General features: G+C 44.5%; 1 pseudogene; it reads right to left on the reverse strand.

Annotated features, from left to right (window-relative positions):
* Nucleotides 1–7,312: 7,312 nt before the first annotated feature.
* The window catches only part of LOC142741845 (T-lymphocyte surface antigen Ly-9-like), a 50,574-nt pseudogene continuing 35,862 nt past the window's right edge, over nt 7,313–22,024 (reverse strand).

Genomic DNA, 22,024 nt, shown 5'->3' on the forward strand with positions numbered 1-22,024 from the left:
CCTCCCTCTGGCAGACACCGGCACTGTCTTCCGGGTTCACGTGCCGTTCCCCGCAGGGCGCGCGAGCCCGCGCGTGCACGGCCTTGAAGGGCCAGTACGCGTCCAGCTTCCAGTAATCAGTTATCAGCCCAAATGGCTGCTGGACTATAAAAAGGGGCTCTGCCCACTGGTTCCTTGCCTGAGCGTTGTTGTATACCCTAGTCTGTCTTGCTAAAGGTCTCCCAGTGTTTTCCAGTTCCCAGTGTTGCCCGTTCCTGCTGCCTGTACCCTGTATCCCGTACTATCGTTACCTGCTGTAAAAGCCAAGTCATGTCTTCCGCCGCATCCGCGGCGTCTCCTGCTGCGAAAGTCAAGTCGTGTCTTCCGCCGCATCCGCGGCGTCACCTGCTGTGAAAGCCAAGTCGTGCCTTCCCGCTGCATCCGCGGCGTCACCTGCTGTGAAAGCCAAGTCGTGATCCTGCCACTGTCTACAATTGCCTCAGGTACCCGTTTTGAACTATAGACATTGTTTTGTACCTAGATGGCCAGCTGCTACCCCGCTACGTGGTACGGCCCAGTGGGTCCACACCCCGTGTCGTGACAGTTATATTTATAAACTAGTTTCTAGTCTCCACTTCAGTTGTAACGCTATTACCTATGGGACGTGTTTCCCACAAACAAAGGTTACTAGAGGTTTCATTCATAAACTAGTCATGTGATTGGAGCACTTCCGGTGGCTCTGTCACTAGTGGATACATTGTAGTATTCTGTTCTGTTCATATGGGACTTCCTGTTGGAAGTTACGTACTTGAATCAGCTGCTGATCATGTGATCAGCTCAGGGTATAAATACCCTGCAACTAGGTTCAGTGGCGGCGGACGTCGCCGCACAGCGCTGTGTTCCTTTTGATTATTCTTATTCATTCACTAATCATACGCAATCCGGCAAGGTTTAGGTTATTGCAATCATGGCCCAAAAATATATTAGACCGAAACTTGTAATAGGTATGTCAACTGATACCCACCCAGTGAATTTATCCAGATCCAAATCATAGATTATATCGATATATCGGTGAAAAGTAAGAAAAACGGACGCTGCTTGTATGCTCTAAATACTCCTCTGAGGTTTCTTGCCAAAAACAATTATAATAATATCTTTTGAAAGGGAATAGGCTTCATTTCAGCCAATCATTTACAATATTACAATAACTCTGATTCAGCCAATGTAGCGTCCATGGCCGCGGGCTGTTGGGTTTACTCACCTCATGACGCCCGCAGCCATGGATCCATGAGCACGGGTCCCGGTCTCCTTCCTAGGAGACACCAGCGCTCAGTTCCGCTCCAGTCCGATGTGTCCCGCAGGGTGGGCATGCACGCTAGTGCCCGCTCTTAAAGGGCGCACGCACATGAAAAAAATCATCATCATCAACTCATGATTTCCTGGACTATAAGAGGGCCCCAGCCCTTCTGGTCCTTGCCTGAGCGTTGTTAGTTTATCCCAAGTCTGTCTTGCAAATGGTCCCTTAGTGTTTCCCATTGCAGTTGTTACCCGTGCCCTGTTACCTGTTCCTGTATCCCGTGATGTTCTTGTTTCTGTGCCTACTAGTGTTGGAGTCGTGTCTGCTGCACCTGCTGTCATCTGCCACGTCCTGTGTCATCTGCCACATCCAGTATCATCTTCCACGTCTGCTGTCATCCACCACGTCTGGCGTTACCTTCTGCACCCACCTCCATCCATGCCAGAGCTGCGGCCACTGTCTGGACTACCCAGGTACCCTAGTGCGGGACTTTGTATTCTAGGGTGCTCTGTTGTTTGGCCAGCTGCCTCCCCGCTATGGCGGTACGACCTAGTGGTCCGCATACCCACCAACCGTGACACCCAATAGCATACAATGACAATATTTCATATTCAGCCAATCACAGACATACGTTATATTTAAAGTTTAATATTATCATTTTTCATTAGAGGCTTACATCAGAATTGCATCTGCACTTCTCTCTCAGACAACAACTCAATACCATCCTTTGCCTCGTTCTCTCCCACCAGGCTAGAACAAATTCTTATCTCACTCCCCCCACTCCTTATGAAAGAGTTGTTTCAACTTCGAGGTCACATGTATATCTTACAACAAGTTTCACATAAGCATCAAGGACACACATAGCATTAATATACTTGTGTTAAAGGAACAATGAATTCTTAGGCACAAAATTGATTCTTTAAGAAACAAGATGGAGACTCAATACAAAGTGAGAGTCTCATAGCCATACTGATTACAATTGAATAAATAAACATATTTTAATCACTTTCACAGTTTAGTTGCTCTTTTTCTTATAACATGTTTTTGCATAGGATTTTCTTAACTTAACTTGATCTCAAAAGGGGCTCTTTTTGCTCCTAGTTGCTCCCATTTGATGATCATTTTGTGAATTTCAGTGTTTATATGTGATGTTAATGTTTCTCATCTATGGGATATGGAGTAATATTCTATTGTATGATGCTATTACAGAACACATGTTGTACTTTATCTCCTAACATTATTATTATACTGAGTACCAGGGGCGTTGCAAGGGTATTAAAAGATCAGGGGCACAAGACATATATTTATCCCTCAAAAAAGATATATATATAGATCAGAGATATCTATAAGACTATGACCCCTACAGTTACCCCCCCCCCTGTAGATAGTGCTACACAATTCCCCCATTTGTAGATGGTGCTACAAGCCGAGACGGGACCCTTGCATAGGCTGGCGTGATCCAGTGACTTCATTGCGCCGACCTGCACAAAGATCCTGTCCCAACGTCTTATAGGCTGCAGGCAGTTGCTGACTGGCAAGTTTCAGCCTGGGGGCCTAGCACACTGCACTGGCACATTCTTAACCTATTTACCTCCAGCTGCCATATAAATCTGTTGCTGTTTCTTGGCTGTTCCACCACTGATGGCTTCTGTGTCCCCTGATGCTTCTATTTTTTTTTATAAACTATTGCCATTGAGTATTGTCCATGTCAAAGATATTTTAATATCTTTATATGTGTGAACCTAAAAGTGCTTAATATCTACTGCTACGGAAGTTTTGAGGGTAACACCTACTCTCATTTTCTTATAAAAAAGATGCATTGTCCCCTGTGGGCAGAGACTGTATTTGAACACCGACTCTGCATGTCATGGTCTCTTTCCGGCCGGCCGGCCTCTCTCTGATCCACCAGTGAGAGAGCATTAATTAATTTGGAACTCATAGACAAATGCAGATAATGCCCAAAGTTAAGGGACAAAGTAAATTCTGCAGCGACATTTCTTGGGGGCTCGTCCGGGATTCCAATACAGATCCAAGGAGACGATCGAAGGTGTTGTATGTGTTATAGGAATAGGTGTGTGAGTAGAAACAAATCTGTGAATGTATCTGTGGGAGACTGAGATATGGGAGCGTTTGTTTTCTGATCCCATGACATACAGAAACGTAACCAGATACCGAGATAACACTAAATGGCCTGTCCGAAGTGTTCCCTGGGTTTAGTCGGTATTAGGATTAGGTTGAAAATTGATCCTTGCAGAAGTGACGGGTACCCATCCCCGCCCAAGTGATTGTTAGGACTTCCGCGCATCCAGATGGTGACCCATAGGAGGCGCACCTGACCGATGTAAGAGTATGTATGAGGGTTAAACCTCAGACGCCCAATCTGAATAAGATGCTGATTAAGTAACATCTCTGTAACTAGAAAGTTTATAGTATATCCAAGGGAACCTAACTCAGTTAGACAGTTATGAATCATACCCATCCCTTTCACAAAGTAGGTTCTCGCAGCCTGTTGACAATTATTTCGCTGCTGTTTAGCATTAAACAGATCATGTACGTGGTTATTCCCCCATAACAGACGAAAAGATTTAGCAGGGTGCATAAGGTAACGTGTCCCCATGACAGACTAAAAGATTTAGCAGATTGCAAATGGTAACTCCCCATGAAAGGACTAAAATATTTAGCAGAGTGCATAGGGTAACTCCCCATGACAGACTAAAAGATTTAGCAGTGTGCATAGGGTAAACTCCCATGATAGACTAAAGGATTTAGCAGAGTGCAAAGGGAACCCCTAATGACAGTCTAAATGTAGGTTGAAGGGTTTAGTAGGCCAGGATTTAGCAGAGCGCATAGGGAACTCCCGTTTGACAGACTAAAATGAGTGCATGGTGACATCTGGAGCTACTGTACATGTGCCAAAAGTCCTGGCCAGCCAAGCAGAAGGGACACGCCGCCCAAGGTTTAGGGTGGGGGTAAAACAGCAGCAGATATTGTTACAAAACTATGCGGGAAAGGTTTAGCTTAGAACCTAGAGAAAATAACGTAGAAAGCGGGAATGCCCAAGCAGGGTAGTCCTCAATTATACTAGATGGGATGGTTTCCTGAGAGATGATGGGCCCTGGATTAATAGACAGAGTTGCAGAGAACAGATAGAAGTGATTGAATGTACAGAAATAATGAAAAAAAAACACAAAAAAACCCACAAGGAAACACAGTTGTCATTTGTAAGTAAGAATTAACCACCGTCTAATTCTATAGATAGTGACATTCCAGTAGAAAAGAATGCACCAACTTATAATTCTTCTATGTACAGCTTTATAAACCAAAGGTTTACAGAAACAAGAGGTTTCCTGAGGTGATACACCCTCAGTTATTAGCAATAAATTAGAGAAAGGCGTCATCTGAATTCATAAAGGAATCAATTGACTCTTCACTTCCTAAAAAGGAAAGATTGGGTGAAATGTTCAGGGATTATTGATAGAGAGATGTTAGAGGTGGATTAGGAAATGGCTAGAAATAGATTTAAAGCCAATAGGATAATTTTAAGTGTAATGACCATGGTTTGTAAAAAGAGAAGTGAGATTGATAAAGTGAAGATTCTTATAGATTTCTATCCAGATATGATTATTGTAATATACTGTATATCATCTGTCCTAAATTGTCACTAATGAAATTTCCTCTCGTTTTAGGAGTTTTTTCCAAGACATTTTAAACATTACTGTAAATATTTTTCCTTTTTGGTTTATTTAACAGTCATTTTAATAATTGCATGGGATGTCTAACAAGATATATTGTTAATCTATAGTAACAGTGTTAAACTAATATAACTAATGTACAAGAGCATGTAGCTCATAAGTTTTGGCTAGTAATGGGTTAATGCTACATTCTCTGTTAATCTGTAGTATAGCTGTGTCTGCAGAAAGTGCACATTTAGTGCAAAATATGAACTGTAACTAAAATATTAAGGAAAAAAAAGCGCCTGATAAGATCACAGGATTGAGTATTAGATGTTTTATGTTTTATATGTTATATGTTACGTTATATGTGTTTTATGTGTAGTCCACAATGAAAAACTTCATTCATATTTAATTTTAATATGATTCGCATTACTAAATGAAGATTATAGTTCATAGGATGAATAATAAAAAGAATATGAGTTTATACACAGTCATTCTGGTTATATACTTGTTTGAACAAAGGTACACACAAAAGGTATACATGTGTGAGATTGGATTCTCAGTATTATGAGTGTCTGGTAACAGCCGTTATTGTGAGTGACTGGTGTGTGTGCTGAACTATTTTTAAGGGAAATGGTTGGTCTGAAATCACCACATCAGAAGTGATTTGACAAGAAAGATTCTTATATGTCGGTGTTACACTTTAGTTTAAAGTTACTGATGATATGCTAAATTTTATATGTGCTGCACTCTATGGGGATTGCACTGAGAGGAGGACCTCACATCTCAGGAATTATTGAGGGCAGTCCTGTCCTTCTGGGCACAGGGTAAACAGTTGTAGGACACATGTCTGTGGTTCCTGTGACTGTTAAACTTATTGCAAACAGCCCCAAACTCCAGTTGAAGCAGTGCCCTCTGAGCCTCCCACAGTTGAAAAGTATTGATAAGGCCTCATGCACACGACCGTATTTTTTCCCACCCGTAAATACTGGCGTAAATACGGGTCCGGCGTCACACGTATTCGACCCGTTTTACACCAGTATTTACGAACCCGTGCCGGTAAATATGGGTCCGGTGTCACCCGTATTCCACCCGTATTTACCGGGCACGTTTTTGGCAAAATAGCACTGCACTAATCGGCAGCCCCTTCTCTCTATCAGTGCAGGATAGAGAGAAGGGAAAACCCTTTCTGTAATAAAAGTTAAAGAAATTCATACTTACCCGGCCGTTGTCTTGGTGACGCGTCCCTCTCTTCACATCCAGCCCGACATCCCTGGATGACGCGGCAGTCCATGTGACCGCTGCAGCCTGTGATTGACCTGTGATTGGCTGCAGCGGTCACATGGCCTGAAACATCATCCAGGACGTCGGGCCGGATGTCGAGAGGGACGCGTCACCAAGGCAACGGGCGGGAGACCGGACTGGAGGAAGCAGGAAGTTCTCGGTAAGTATGAACGTCTTTTATTTTTATTTTTTACAGGTTTATTCTGATCGGTAGTCACTGTCCAGGGTGCTGAAAGAGTTACTGCCGATCAGTTAACTCTTTCAGCTCCCTGGACAGTGACTATTTACTGATGTCGCTTAGCAATGCTGCCGTAATGACGGGTGCACACATGTAGCCACCCGTCATTACGAGAGCTCCATAGACTTCTATGGACTGTCCGTGCCGTTATTACGGCCTGAAATAGGACATGTTCTATCTTTTTCAACGGCACGGGCACCTTCCCGTGAGAAAACGGGAAGGCACCCGTCGCCAATAGAAGTCTATGAGCCCGTTATTACGTGTCGTAATTAGGACCCGTAATAACGGGAGTTTTTACGGTCGTGTGCATGAGGCCTAACCAGGTATGACAAGTATTTAGAGGCAGGGGTACTGAAGAAATGTGTATGTCCTTATAAATGCCCCTCGCCCTAAGAATGCCAAACAACTTGTACCTTCCAGGGTCTCATAGGGTACTGTAAAGAAAGGGTGTCCTCTGCCTCTGCCCTTATACAACCCCTATATGATGCAATAGGGCAGTAACCCTTCACTTTGACAGAGGAAGAAGTTGAAGCCATTAACTGTCTGAAGCATGCTATTGTTTCTGTCATATCCACCATCTTTTATCTGCGTAGTAGCAGCAGCTGCACTACTCAAAGACAAGGTAATAGACAGTGTTAAGATTAGCCTCTAGTTCTCATGGTGCCCCATGCTGTTAGTGAGATTCTTAATCAAACACACACTAAGCACATGTCCACTAAGTATAAGACCAGTCTCATCACCCCATATAAAACTAACCATAAAGAGATGTACAGTGTTGAACCCTGCTACATTGCTTCAGCAGGGTTCAACAGAGGAGGAAGAGAAGGATAGGTTACATGGTCAATGGGAGACTTGAGAGGGAATGGGATAAGTTGCAGGAAATAGAAGACAATGAATTTTCAAACTGGTGGGAAGTTGATTTCCCAGCGTATTTGATTCCGCAGTACCCAGGTCATCAACATAATTGTCCTGAATTAATGACAATAGAGATGAAAACATTAAAACAAAAAAATGTAACAGAGGATCCAATATCTATTCCAGCTTTTGAGGTTTTTTTTGTAGATGGTTTCAGGTACCACCATGAAAGATGCTACAAGACTGGGTATGCTGTCACTACCGAAACAGAGGTAATAAAGAAAGAGCCACTCCCATCATCCATGTCAGCATAGGAGGTGGAGTTGAAGGTACTCGCTGAGGTGTGTAGACTGGCTGAAGGTAAAACCACAAATATATAGTGACTCTAGATATGCTTTTGGTATTGCACATGATTATGGCCTAATCTGGAGGAACAGGGATTTTGCTGGATCCACGGGTAAACCCATAATGTTGAGAGAGTGAAAGAACTGTTTGAGGCTCTGACACTGCCAAAGCAGGTAGGTATACTCAAAGTGCAAGCTCCCCCGAAGCGAGGGGAAATAGACTTGCAGACGAGGCTGTTAAAGCTGCGTCTCTCACATCCCTCAAAGAGGAGGACGTATTTTTAACCAGCATAGCATCTGGTCCCATAGACATGATAATATTATGTAGACTGCAAAGTCAAGCCACAAAAGAAAAAGGACAGTGGCAGACAAAAGGTGCCAGTGAAGGGGAGGATGGAATATGAAAGGTGGGTAACAGGATGTGCCTACCCAAGAGTCCTCTTCCCCATGGTAACCCAACTAATGCAAAGACCAAAGCATGTGTCAAGAGAAGGAATGTGCGCAATGGTGACCAAATGGTGGGTAGCCCCAGGGTTCAGCAGTGCTGCTGCCAAACTGGTAAAAAGGCATATGGTAAAGGCAGACTACCCATATCAGCGATTGCAGATTGACTCAGTTACCAAAGGTGGGACAGTATGAACATGTACGAACATGTATGAACAGTATGAAGATGTCTGTGTAGATCTGTTCTCTGGGTGGCATAAGGCATGGCCAGTAACGAGGGCCACAGCAAAAGAAACAGCTAAAAGATTGCTCTCAGAAGTGGTATGTAGATATGGGGTCACTGAGACAGAAAGTGACAGAGGAACTCACTTTAGTGGAGAGGTACTCCAAGACATCTTGCAGGCCCTGGGCATAGAGCAGCTTCTCACAACCCTTATCATCCCAGAGCAATGGGAAGGTAGAAGGGTTGAATAGCACTTTAAAGTTAAAAATCCAGAAGGTCATGGCTGAAACCCATAAACCATGGATTGAGTGCCTGCCCATTGCACTCTGACCTCACTAGTTATGTGGGAGCTCTGTAAAAACAGCTCATACAGATGTATAAAAATGTTTATGATTCCATTCCAGATCCTAAGTGAAAGGAGTACATTGTTTACAGCCAGGGGACTAGGCATGTTTAAAGAGACACCGTAAAGCACTAGAGCCGCACAGTGATGCTCTGTACCAAGTCCAACTCACAACTTCCACATCCGTTAAATTAGAAGGAAAGACAACTTGGATACACGCCAGTCACTGCTGAAATGTCCTCAATCACGATGTTAAACTGTGGGTCTCTTCAAGCTCTAGCTGATCTTCATCTTTCTGTCATCTCTACTTTACCTATGGTCTAAATCAGGGGTCTCAAGCACGCGGCCCGCGGGCCGAATGCGGCCCCTGGGGCTGTCATCTGCGGCCCGCGGGACACAGAGCCATTAGTATCGGCTCTGCTCCGAGACTCTGGAATTCCCTGACATCGCTGTCCACATATGAACAGCGATGTCTGGGGCTTCCCCAGAGCCGGAGTCCCGAGCAGAGCGCTGGTGTCGGCTCTGCTCCGGGACTCTGTGGAATTCCCTGACATCGCTGTCCACATATGAACAGCGATGTCTGGGGCTTCCCCAGAGCCGGAGTCCCGGGCAGAGCGCTAGTACAGGCTCTGCTCCGGGACTCTGTGGAATTCCCTGACATCGCTGCCCATATATGGATAGTGTGTCAGGGTCTTGCCCAGAGCGGAACAGAGCGCTGGTGTCGGCTCTGCTCCTGGACTCTGTGGAATTCCCTGACATCGCTGTCCACATATGAACAGCGATGTCTGGTGCTTCCCCAGAGCCGGAGTCCCGAGCAGAGCGCTGGTGTCGGCTCTGCTCCGGGACTCTGTGGAATTCCATGACATCGCTGCCCATATATGGACAGTGTGTCAGGGTTTTCCCCAGAGTGGAGTCCCGGGCAGAGCGCTTTTATAGGCTCTGCTCCGGGACTCTGGGGAAGCCTCTGACATCGCTGTCCATACATCGACAATGATGTCAGGGGCTTCCCCAGAGCAGGAGTCCCAGTGATGTCAGGAGCACAGCTGGAGTCCCAGGAAGAGCCTACTAGCGCTCTGCCTGGGACTCCAGCTCTGGGCAAGCCCCTGACATCACTGGGGCAGCCTCTACAGAGGGCACTGGGGCAGCCTCTACAGAGGGCCCTGGGGCAGCCTCTACAGAGGGCACTGGGGCAGCCTCTACAGAGGGCACTGGGGCAGCATCTACAGAGGGCACTTTGGCAGCCTCTACAGAGGGCACTTTGGCAGCCTCTACAGAGGGCACTGTGGCAGCCTCTACAGAGGGCACTGTGGCAGCCTCTACAGAGGGCACTGTGGCATTATCTACAAGTGGGTGTGTGACAGTATCTGAAGAGGACACTGGCATTATCTAGGGGTGTGCTGCATTATCTACAGAGGGCACTGTGGCCTTATCTACAGAGGGCACTGTGGCCTTATCTACAGAGGGCACTGTGGCCTTATCTACAGAGGGCACTGTGGCCTTATCTACAGAGGGCACTGTGGCCTTATCTACAGAGGGCACTGTGGCCTTATCTAGGGGTGTGTTGCATTATCCACAGAGGGCACTGTGGCAGCATCCACAGAGGGCACTGCGGCAGCATCCACAGAGGGCACTGCGGCACTATCTAAAAAGGGACTGGCCAATCTTGACATGTGTGCTAACTGAGCCGCCGGACTGCATTTAGCAACACTTAAACTGGAAAGCTGGATTGTTGAAATAAGCACGTGGAGAAATATCTCAAATTTTAAACCTAGCACTATTATTATAGTAATGTAGTATTATTATTCTAGTAATATATTATTATATATATTATATATTATATAATATAATATAATATATTATAGTAGTTTAAATAACTAATTGATTAACAATAATTTTGTATTGTATCAAATTTGAAAGTAATGCGGCCCGTCAACTTCCCATTTTTTCTATATGCGGCCCACTTACCCGGCCGAGTTTGAGACCCCTGGTCTAAATGATGTCCTAGAAGAGGAGTTTAAGAACGAGTTTATCAAACATCAAGTGATATCAGTATTGACTAAATTCCTGGACTGTTGTATATGTATCCATTCCCCTCTTTCTTCAAAAACGATATCTGAGGATAGATGAAATTATTGCCTTGGCCTTGCAGTCCATCTCTTTTCCCTAGCGCATAATCCTAAGGGTATGTGCACACGTAGTGACAAAAAATGTCTGAAAATACGGAGCTGTTTTCAAGGGAAAACAGCCCCTGATTTTCAGAAGTTTTTTGAGCAACTCACATTTTTCGCTGCGTTTTTCGCTGCGTTTTCGCAGCGTTTTTTACGTCCGTTTTTGGAGCTGTTTTCATTGGAGTCTATGAGAAAACGGCTCCAAAAACGTCCAAAGAAGTGTCCTGCACTTCTTTGACGAGGCAGTCATTTTACGCGTCGTCGTTTGACTACTGTCAAACGACGACGCGTAAATTACAGGTCGTCGGCACAGTATGTCGGCAAACTCATTCATATGAATGGGCAGATGTTTGCCGACGTATTGGAGCCGTATTTTCAGGCGTAAATCGAGTCATAATATGCCTAGTTTACGCCTGAAAATAGGTCGTGTGAACCCAGCCTAACTCTCCTGGAGTTTTTTTCTCTTGTAATAGCAGCGTGGGCATTCGTTCCCCAGTTGTTTAACCGTGTAAGACATTTAAAAAGGGAAGCGCTGGGGAAAATAGATCTCAGGTCAGGAATACTGCAGTCCGTGATTAGATGATACCCCAATGACACTGTGTGATATGTAAACATAGCTCGGTTAATAAAAATTACACGTTGTTTGATGCTCTAAACCTCACCGATTGTGAGGGAAATGACACAAAATCTGTACCTTGTGTGGGGATAAAAGCAACTGGCAGTTCCCAGTGCTCCGAGACAGCTAGTAAATGGTTGACGCAGGGTCTAGAAGGCGCAATACAAGGTAATCTAACTAATAAAGAGGTGGCATCGATGAATGCCACCGGTCGGGACATGATCTTGTTCTCCTGGATTGCAGCAGTGTTAAATCACTCCAGGGATGTGCTTCAACCCAACCTATACTTCATATATGTGGGTTTGAAGCATATAAGTAGTTGCCACCCAGGAGACCACGAGTATTTACCCTAGCTAGACTACAATCAGTTACTTAGAGATATATTATGTTTAAACTTGTAACAAGTTTGATTGCAAAAGTATGAGCAGTTAAGAAAACAGCACAGGATATTAAAGTGCATGTGGTTCAGACCATCCCCCACCCAAAGAATCGGGGAGTAAGGAAACATTCAGAGCCACCTGTTTACGTGACACTGAATGCTTCCATACCTGATAAATTTATCTGTCTAGCCACAGCACAACACCAAGGTGGATGGTATTGCCCGAATTGTAAAACCTAGAATTCCCTAAATCTTCAGGTGTGTTCAGTATGTAACGCTGTACACTCACCTATTGCTAGACATGTACACTGAGTACCCATCCAAAGGTGAATGGCACATGGTGCCCTGATTCAGGGGAGCTGATCAGAACGTAGCCATTGGATATTCATCCCTATACATTTCCATCATGTCGGCGGCACATCTTTCTGTTTTTACACACCAAGATATGCTGCCGACTATCGACCAGTCGATTATCCAATGAACGAGTGCTTGCTCATTCAACGGCTGATCGTTGCTCTGATTACACAGGTAATCCTGAAAACAAAGCAGCTGTATCTCAAGAACTGAAAGTACAGTTGCACCAATCACACTTATATAAATATATATATATACACTACCGTTCAAAAGCTGCTCCCACAACAGCTCTATGGGGTTGAGATCTGGTGACTGCGCTGGCCACTCCATTGTAGGATGAAATTGGCTCCAATCAAGCGCTGTCCACAGGGTATGGCATGGCGCTGCAAAATGGAGTGATAGCCTTCCTTATTCAAAATCCCTTTTACCTTGTACAAATCTCCCATTTTACCAGCACCAAAGCAACCCCAGACCATCACATTACCTCCACCATGCTTGACAGATGGCGTCAGGCACTCTTCCAGCATCTTTTCAGTTGTTCTGCGTCTCACAAATGTTCTTCTGTGTGATCCAAACACCTCAAACTTCGATTCGTCTGTCCATAACACTTTTTTCCAATTTTCCTCTGTCCAATGTCTGTGTGCTTTTGCCCACATTAATCTTTTCCTTTTATTAGCCAGTCTCAGATATGGCTTTTTCTTTGCCACTCTGCCCTTAAGGCCAGCATCCCGGAGTCGCCTCTTCACTGTAGACGTTGGCACTGGCGTTTTGTGGGTACTTGTAAAGAATTTGCCAGACACAGGTTCTGTGTCGACGCCCGTGGGCAATCAGTGTGCACCTGCCCCTATGTCTGTGAGACTGAGTCCATCTTCTACCACTCAGGATGGCAGGCTTAGGAGTGGGAGAGCCTATCACAGCCTGGCCAGACGAAGCTAGCTCCCGCCCTCTGTCTATTTATACCTGCCTTTCCTATTCCTCCTTTGCCTGTGATTCTTCTATGCTTGTTTCCTGGCTTGCTGCTGCTGCTTGTACTACTGATCCTCTGCTTGTTATTGACCTTGGCTTTCTGACCACTCTCCTGCTCAACGTTTTGTACCTCGCTCTCTCCTGGTTTGACTCGGCTCGTTCACCACTCTTGTTGCTCACGGTGTCTTCGTGGGCAGCTGCCCCGTTTCCCTAGCTTCTGTGTACCCCTGTCTGTTTTGTCTGTCTTGCACTTACTGAGTGTAGGGACCGTCGCCCAGTTGTACCCCGTCGCTTAAGACGGGTCGTTGCAAGTAGGCAGGGACTGAGTGGCGGGTAGATTAGGGCTCACCTGTCTGTCTCCCTACCCTGTCATTACAGTACTATTTAATGAAGCTGCCAGTTGAGGACCTGTGAGGTATCTATTTCTCAAACTAGAGACTCTAATGTACTTGTCTTGTTGCTCAGTTGTGCAGCGGGGCCTCCCACTTCTCTTTCTACTCTGGTTAGAGCAGGTTTGTGCTGTCCTCTGAAGAGAGTAGTACACACCGTTGTAGGAAATCTTCAGTTTCTTGGCAATTTCTCGCATGGAACAGCCTTCATTTCTAAGAGCAAGAATAGACTGTCGAGTTTCACATGAAAGTTCTCTTTTTCTAGCCATTTGGAGAGTTTAATCGAACCCACAAATGTAATGCTCCAGATTCTCAACTAGCTCAAAGGAAGGTCAGTTTTATAGCTCCTCTAAACAGCAAAACTGTTTACAGCGGTGCTAACATAATTGCACAAGGGTTTTCAAGTCTTTTCTAATCACCCATTAGACTTCTAACACAGTTAGCAAACACAATGTACCATTAGAACACTGGAGTGATGGTTGCTGGAAATGGGCCTCTATACACCTATGTAGGTATTGCATTAAAAACCAGACGTTTGCAGCTAGAATAGTCATTTAGCACATTAACAATTTCTGATTAATTTAATGTTATCTTCATTGAAAAAAACTGTTTTTCTTTCAAAAAGAAGGACATTTCTAAGTGACCCTAAACTTTTGAATGGTAGTGTATATATATATATAGATCACATAAACAACACAAAAGTTTGAACAGCCCATTCCAACAAAATAATATAAAATGTGTATGCAGGTGCAAGAACACCTGTGACTGCAAATATACAGCAGAAAAAGAATGGCGACAGCACACTGCGAACACCAATGCAACCTAAACCACTAAATATAAATAGATATGAATTACTGCTAAATCTACTTATAATAGGGAGGTTCTTAGTTCACATTTTGATCAAAAAGTGTTTGCCCACCTGCCACGACAAGGCGTCCTCTGTAAGGTGGGGACCTACTCTGCACATACACCCAGAACTGGGACTAAGCCTACATACAGTGAAGGAAATAAGTATTTGATCCCTTGCTGATTTTGTAAGTTTGCCCACTGTCAAAGTCATGAACAGTCTAGAATTTTTAGGCTAGGTTAATTTTACCAGTGAGAGATAGATTATATAAAAAAAATAACAGAAAATCACATAGTCAAAATTATATATATTTATTTGCATTGTGCACAGAGAAATAAGTATTTGATCCCCTACCAACCATTAAGAGTTCAGCCTCCTCCAGACCAGTTACACGCTCCAAATCAACTTGGTGCCTGCATTAAAGACAGCTGTCTTACATGGTCACCTGTATAAAAGACTCATGTCCACAGACTCAATTAATCAGTCTGACTCTAACCTCTACAACATGGGCAAGACCAAAGAGCTTTCTAAGGATGTCAGGGACAAGATCATAGACCTACACAAGGCTGGAATGGGCTACAAAACCATAAGTAAGACGCTGGGTGAGAAGGAGACAACTGTTGGTGCAACAGTAAGAAAATGCAAGACATACAAAATGTCTGTCAATCGACATCGATCTGAGGCTCCATGCAAAATCTCACCTCGTGGGGTATCCTTGATCCTGAGGAAGGTGAGATCTCAGCCGAAAACTACACGGGGGGAACTTGTTAATGATCTCAAGGCAGCTGGGACCACAGTCACCAAGAAAACCATTGGTAACACATTACGCTATAATGGATTAAAATCCTGCAGTGCCCGCAAGGTCCCCCTGCTCAAGAAGGCACATGTACAGGCCCGTCTGAAGTTTGCAAATGAACATCTGGATGATTCTGAGAGTGATTGGGAGAAGGTGCTGTGGTCAGATGAGACTAAAATTTAGCTCTTTGGCATTAACTCAACTCGCCGTGTTTGGAGGAAGAGAAATGCTGCCTATGACCCAAAGAACACCGTCCCCACTGTCAAGCGTGGAGGTGGAAACATTATGTTTTGGGGGTGTTACTCTGCTAAGGGCACAGGACTACTTCACTGCATCAATGGGAGAATGGATGGAGCCATGTACCGTCAAATCCTGAGTGACAACCTCCTTCACTCCACCAGGACATTAAAAATGTCTCGTGGCTGGGTCTTCCAGCACGACAATGACCCGAAGCATACAGCCAAGGCAACAAAGGAGTGGCTCAAAAAGAAGCACATTAAGGTTATGGAGTGGCCTAGCCAGTCTCCAGACCTTAATCCCATCGAAAACTTATGGAGGGAGCTGAAGATCCGAGTTGCCAAGCGACAGCCTCGAAATCTTAGTGATTTACAGATGATCTGCAAAGAGGAGTGGGCCAAAATTCCATCTAACATGTGTGCAAACCTCATCATCAACTACAAAAAACGTCTGACTGCTGTGCTTGCCAACAAGGGTTTTGCCACCAAGTATTAAGTCTTGTTTGCCAAAGGGATCAAATACTTATTTCTCTATGCACAATGCAAATAAATATATATATAATTTTGACTATGTAATTTTCTTTTTTTTTTTTTTTAATATAATCTATCTCTCACTGGTAAAATTAACCTAGCCTAAAAATTCTAGACTGTTCATGTCTTTGACAGTGGGCAAACTTACAAAATCAGCAAGGGATCAAATACTTATTTCCTTCACTGTATATATCTGGGGATGGTAGGAACCAGCATTAAACTAATTAAAATCACCCAGGGTAGAATGGGAGGAATGCCGGAACAATAAATGGAGGCAGTAATGCATATTTATTTATATTTAGTGGTTAAGGTTGCATTGGTGTTCGCAGTGTGCTGTCGCCATTCATTTTCTGCTGTATATTTGCAGTCACAAGTGTTCTTGCACCTGCATACACATTTTATATAATTTTTTTGGAATGTGCTGTTCAAACTTTTGTGTTTATGTGATCCATATATTTGGGGTTAGTGACTGCCTCCATTTTTTGTTCTTGCACTCCTCCCATAAATATAAAACAGGTGTACATAGCCTTAAAACAGAATCCCCTCTCCCCACACATAACATTTAGGGTCAGTTCACACGTTCGTAAATACTGCGGATTTTCCGCAACGGAATCTGTTGCGGAAAATCCGCAAAAAATACAGAAGCAGCAATGTGGATGAGATAAAAAAAAAAATCTCATCCACACGCTGTGTAAATACTAAGAAAAAATGCTCAAAAAATTACATGCGGTGCAGAGTTTTATCCTGCAACATAGCAATTGTATTTGCGTAAACGCTGCTTTTTAGTAGTTGCGGTTTTTTGCGGCTTGTTCGCAGCAATTCTGCAGCAAAAAATGCAACTCAGTGAAAAAAAAAAAATCTAATACTTACCAAGGAGTCTGTTTCTTCTCCACGTCAGAGATATTTCATCCTATTTGACTGCTGCCACAGGCTGCAGCGGACTCGTGGCATGAAACGTCATCCCAAGAGGCCGGCCTGGATGACGTCAGAGGCCTGGCCTCCTGGCATGATGCTTCACAATCACAGGCTGCAGTGGTCTCCTGGGATGAAACGTCAGTGCTGCAGCGGACATTCTGGGTGTAAATCTGCACCACAGTTTGGTGCGTTTTTTTGCCCGTAATTCCCTGCGGCACATACACTGAATGCTCTTACTCAGCGCTGCGTAACCGCCCCGTGTTATCTCCCCTCACATAGCATTCACAGCCAAGTCACCCGCCCTCACAAAAAAGTTTTACACAGAATCATGTCCCCCCCACATAATGCAGGGGCGTAGTTAGGGGGGGGGGACAGGCGAGGCACGTGCCCCGGGCGCAACTTAGAGAGGGGCGCCAGCGCCTCCCCCTCCTGCACTATAATTGTACCTGCGTCTATAGGTCATAGGTACAATTGGAAGCAATGAATGGCCGAGTACATTCCTTGCTCGGCCATTCAGTGCCTTTATACTAGTGAAGCGGCGAGATACTTTGCGCCGCTTGCATCGTTGAAAGGTGCTGATTGACAGGGAAAGTCATTCTGCCCTGCCAATCAGCGCCTTTCATAGACACTTCATTCAACCCCAGGAGACCTGCGCAGAAGAGAGCAGGTCTCCATTGCAGCCGGACGGCGTGGGAACGGGTTAAGGTGAGTTTGTATAGTTTGTTTTTTTATCGTAATAAAAAAGTGTGTGGCATCTATGGGGGGTGGGCTTTATCTACAGGGGCGGCTTTATCTACAGGGGGGCTTTATCTACGAGGGGGCTTTATCTACAGGGGTCTCTATCTACAGGGGGGCTATATACTGGGGTGGGCCATATGTGGAGCGCTATATACAGGGGTGGACTATATCTACAGGGGGGCTATATACAGGGGTGGGCTATCTGTAGAGCACTATATACAGAGGTGGGCTATCTGTGGAGCACTATATACAGGGGTGGGCTATATCTTCAGGGGGCTATATACAGGGGTGGGCTATCTGGAGCACTATAGGGAGAGCTATATGTGGGACACTATATACAGGGTTGGGCTATATGGGAGCACTATCTACAAGGGGCTCTATCGGGGGCACTATCTACAGGGTGTCTATGGCAGGCACTATCTACAGGGGGCACAGTGTGTGTGTGACACGGTGTATAGTACGCTATTATATTTAGGGGTGTAGTGTGTGGTATAATGAGAACTTTATCTTTGTTTATAGGTGTAGAAATGTTGGAAAAGTCAGAAGCTGAAGACATCTGAGGGGCAAACTGCAGAAATGGGCTTTGACTGGGAGAAGTCCTCATAGAGGTCTGGACCGGATGGAGAAAAAGAACTAGAATCTGAGACGTCACCGGAAAGTCACTTAATGTAAATGTTTATTCTACCTCTAATCAGTACTGTAGTAACTGTATGATGTGCAGCGAAATTATGGGTGGTATGATTATGATATGATTTTTTTTTTGGTTGAAACAGCATCTCCCAGCATATCATTACCATTGGTCAGGCCATGCTGGGAGCTGGAAACAATTTAGTACAAACCTATACATCAGGGCTTGCACTAAATTTCTGCTGGTGTTGTATATATGTACTGAGCTTGGTTCTGGTACTATATATATATGTGCTGAGCTTGGTTCTGGGGCTGTATTTATGTACTGAGCTTGGTTGTGGTACTGTATATATGTACTGAGCTTGGTTATGGTACTGTATATATGTACTGAGCTTGGTTGTGGTACTATATATATGTACTGAGCTTGGTTCTGGGGCTGTATTTATGTACTGAGCTTTGTTCTGGTGTTGTATTTATGTACTGAGCTTTGTTCTGGTGCTGTATATATGTACTGAATTTGGTTCTGGTGTTGTATTTATGTACTGAGTTTTGTTCTGGTGCTGTATATATGTACTGAGCTTGGTTCTGGTGCTGTATGCATATACTGAGCTTAGTTCTGGTGCTGTATTTATGTACTGAGTTTGTTCTGGTGCTGTATATATGTACTGAGCTTTGTTCTGGTGCTGTATGTACGTAAAGAGCTTGATTCTGGTGTTGTGTATATTTCTTTTAAAATGTACAAATGTTTTTATGCTCGCGTTACATTAAAAAAAATGTGGAAAAGAAATGACACGTCATTGATTGGTAGAGAACACAAACATGGCGAGGGGAAGGAGATGTCGGGAAAGAGGTTGGGGTGGCACCAAACTGAATCTTTGCCCCGGGTGCTGGAGAACCTAGCTACGCCTCTGCATAATATTTACAGTTACGTCCCCCTCCCCTACAAAAACGATTTCTAAAGAATCCACTCCCCCACACATAACATTACAGTTCCCTCCAGTCCTGTCCTGGAGGAATCTTCATCAGCTGCCTGGTAGAAGTTGCAGACAGGAGAGGAGGAGAGCTGTGTGTCACTGCTCCTCTCCAGCCCTTTCTTCTTTCCGTCCACCCTGCCTGCTTGGAAACTATATGGGGCTGTGCAGTGCAGCAAACTGCAGGGCCACATATTTTATTGCAGCCTGGTGAGAAAGAAGACCTGTGATTCTCCTGCACAGAGTGTGACCTGGGACAGCTGCATTATACATCAGAAGTGATGTCATATAATGCAGCCACCCGGGCGGAGGTCACACGTTCTGTGCAGGAGAATTGCAGGGATTCTCTCCAACCATGGCCTGCGCTACTCTTATTTCCCGGCAGCCCTAAAGTACTAGAGATTCGGCCTAGGGGCACATGCCTCCCTGCCCCTAGTGAATCACAGAGCAGGGAGCTCAGCTGATAGCTCCCTGCTCCGCCATAGAATTCAATTGTATCTGTCCCCCCCTTAGTAGAAAGTGTCACACACAGACCCCTGTAGATTGTGCCACACTCAGCCCCCTGTAGATAGAGCCACAGCCCTCCCCCTTGTAAATGGTGCCATACACTTGCCCCATGTGTATAGTGCCACACAGCTCCCCCTTGTGTATAGTGCCACACAGCTCCCCCTGTGTATAGTGCCACACTGCTCCCCCTTGTGTATAGTGCCACACAGCTCCCCCTTGAGTATGGTGCCACACAGCCCCCTTTGTGTATAGTGCCACACAGGCCCCCTTGTGTATAGTGCCACACAGCTCCCCCTTGTGTATAGTGCCACACTGCTCCCCCTTGTGTATAGTGCCACACAGCTCCCCCTTGAGTATGGTGCCACATAGCCCCCTTTGTGTATAGTGCCACACAGCCCCCCTTTTGTATAGTGCCACACAGCCCCCCCCCCCTTGTGTATAGTGCCACAAGGCAATGGCGCATCCAAGAAAGTTGTATCAGCCAGGGAGATGTCACTCAAACCTAGAAAGGTGGGTATGGAGGCTGGACTATGTCACTCTTCAGGGTAGTGGCACCACTGCATTACCCTCTAATGAGTAATTAGAATACAGTGTGCGTCGTTTTAAAAGTGGATTTTAAGGATTTTGCTGCATCTAAAAAAATCACACAAGGGAATGTTTGGAAATATTGTCAGGTCATGCTTTACCGCATGGTGGCGGTTCAAGGAATTACAACTACCTGACAGATTCCCATTAAATATACAATGAATTGAGAACAATTCCATCTGCCCCTCAATTTTGTTATTATATATATATAGCTTATATAACTACAGATCCAGAACCAAGCTCTGACATACATACAGTACCACAACCAAGCTCAGTACATAAATACAGTTCTAGAACCAAGCTCTGACATATATACAGCACCAGAATAAAGCTCAGTACATATATATAGCACTAGAACCAAGCCCATAGATATATACAGCACCAGAAGCAACCTCAGTACATAAATACAGCACCAGAAGCAACCTCAATACATAAATACAGCGCTACAACCAAGCTCACTACATAAATACATCCCCAGAACCAAGCGCAATACATATATACAGCACCAGAACCAAACTCATTACATATATATACAGCACCAAAATCAATCTCATACATATATACAGTATACAGCACCAGAACCAAGCTCAGTACTTACATACAGCATCAGAACCAAGATCAGTACATATATACAACACCAGAACAAATATAGCTCAATTTAGTGCAACCCCTGCCGTATAGGTTTGTACGGCGTAAAACTACAGCTCCCAGCATGGCCCAAACAATGGTGAGGATATGCTGGGAGATGCGGTTTCACAAAAAAAAATCATACCACCCATCATCTCGCTGCAGATCACACAGTGACTACAATACTGATTAGAGGCAGAATAAACATTTACATTAACCCCTTAACGCCGAAGGACGGATATATCCGTCCTTTGCAGCTGCTAGATAGCACAGGATGACGGATATAACCGTCCTGTGATCGCGCGGGTGCTGACGCGATCAGCGGCAGGAGCATGGCTGTTATACACAGCCTGGCTCCTGCTGAAACTGCCGGAATCAAAGCACGCTCCGATTCTGGCAGTTTAACCCATTAAATGCCGCTGTCAATAGTGCCGCTCTGTTTTCTCCCATTCCCCCCATAAAAAATGAAATAAAAGTTAATCTATAAGTCCTATGTACCCCAAAATAGTACTAATGAAAACTACACATTGGCCCGCAAAAATCAAGCCCACATACGGCCACATTGACGGAAAAATAAAAAAATTACGGCTCTTGGAATGCGGCGATGCAAAAACAAGTAATTTTTTTCTACAAGTCTTTTTATTGTGCAAACATAGGAAAACATATAAAACGTTTACATATTTGGTATCCCCGTAATCGTGCCGACCCATAGAATAAAGTTAACATGTTATTTACGCTGCATAGTAAATGGCGTAAATTTATAACGTGAAAATTAATGCTGGAATAGCTGCTTATTTTCAATTCTCTCCTAAAATAAAGTTAATAAAAGTTAATCAATATATTATAAGCATCTAAAAATGGTACAATTACAAAACACAACTCGTCCCGCAAAAAACAAGCCCTAATACGGCTATGTCGACGGAATAAAAAAAAAGTTACGACTCTTGGAATGCTACCGTGAAAAAACAAAAAATAATCCTTGGTCCTTGGTCATTAACGTGCAAAATGGCCTGGTCATTAAAGCGTTAAGTGACTCACCGGTGACATCTCAGATTCTAGTTCTTTTCTTCTCCCTCCGGTCCAGAAATCTA

The sequence above is a fragment of the Rhinoderma darwinii genome, chromosome 2 (assembly GCF_050947455.1).
Source record: "Rhinoderma darwinii isolate aRhiDar2 chromosome 2, aRhiDar2.hap1, whole genome shotgun sequence".
NCBI classification, from domain to species: domain Eukaryota; kingdom Metazoa; phylum Chordata; class Amphibia; order Anura; family Rhinodermatidae; genus Rhinoderma; species Rhinoderma darwinii.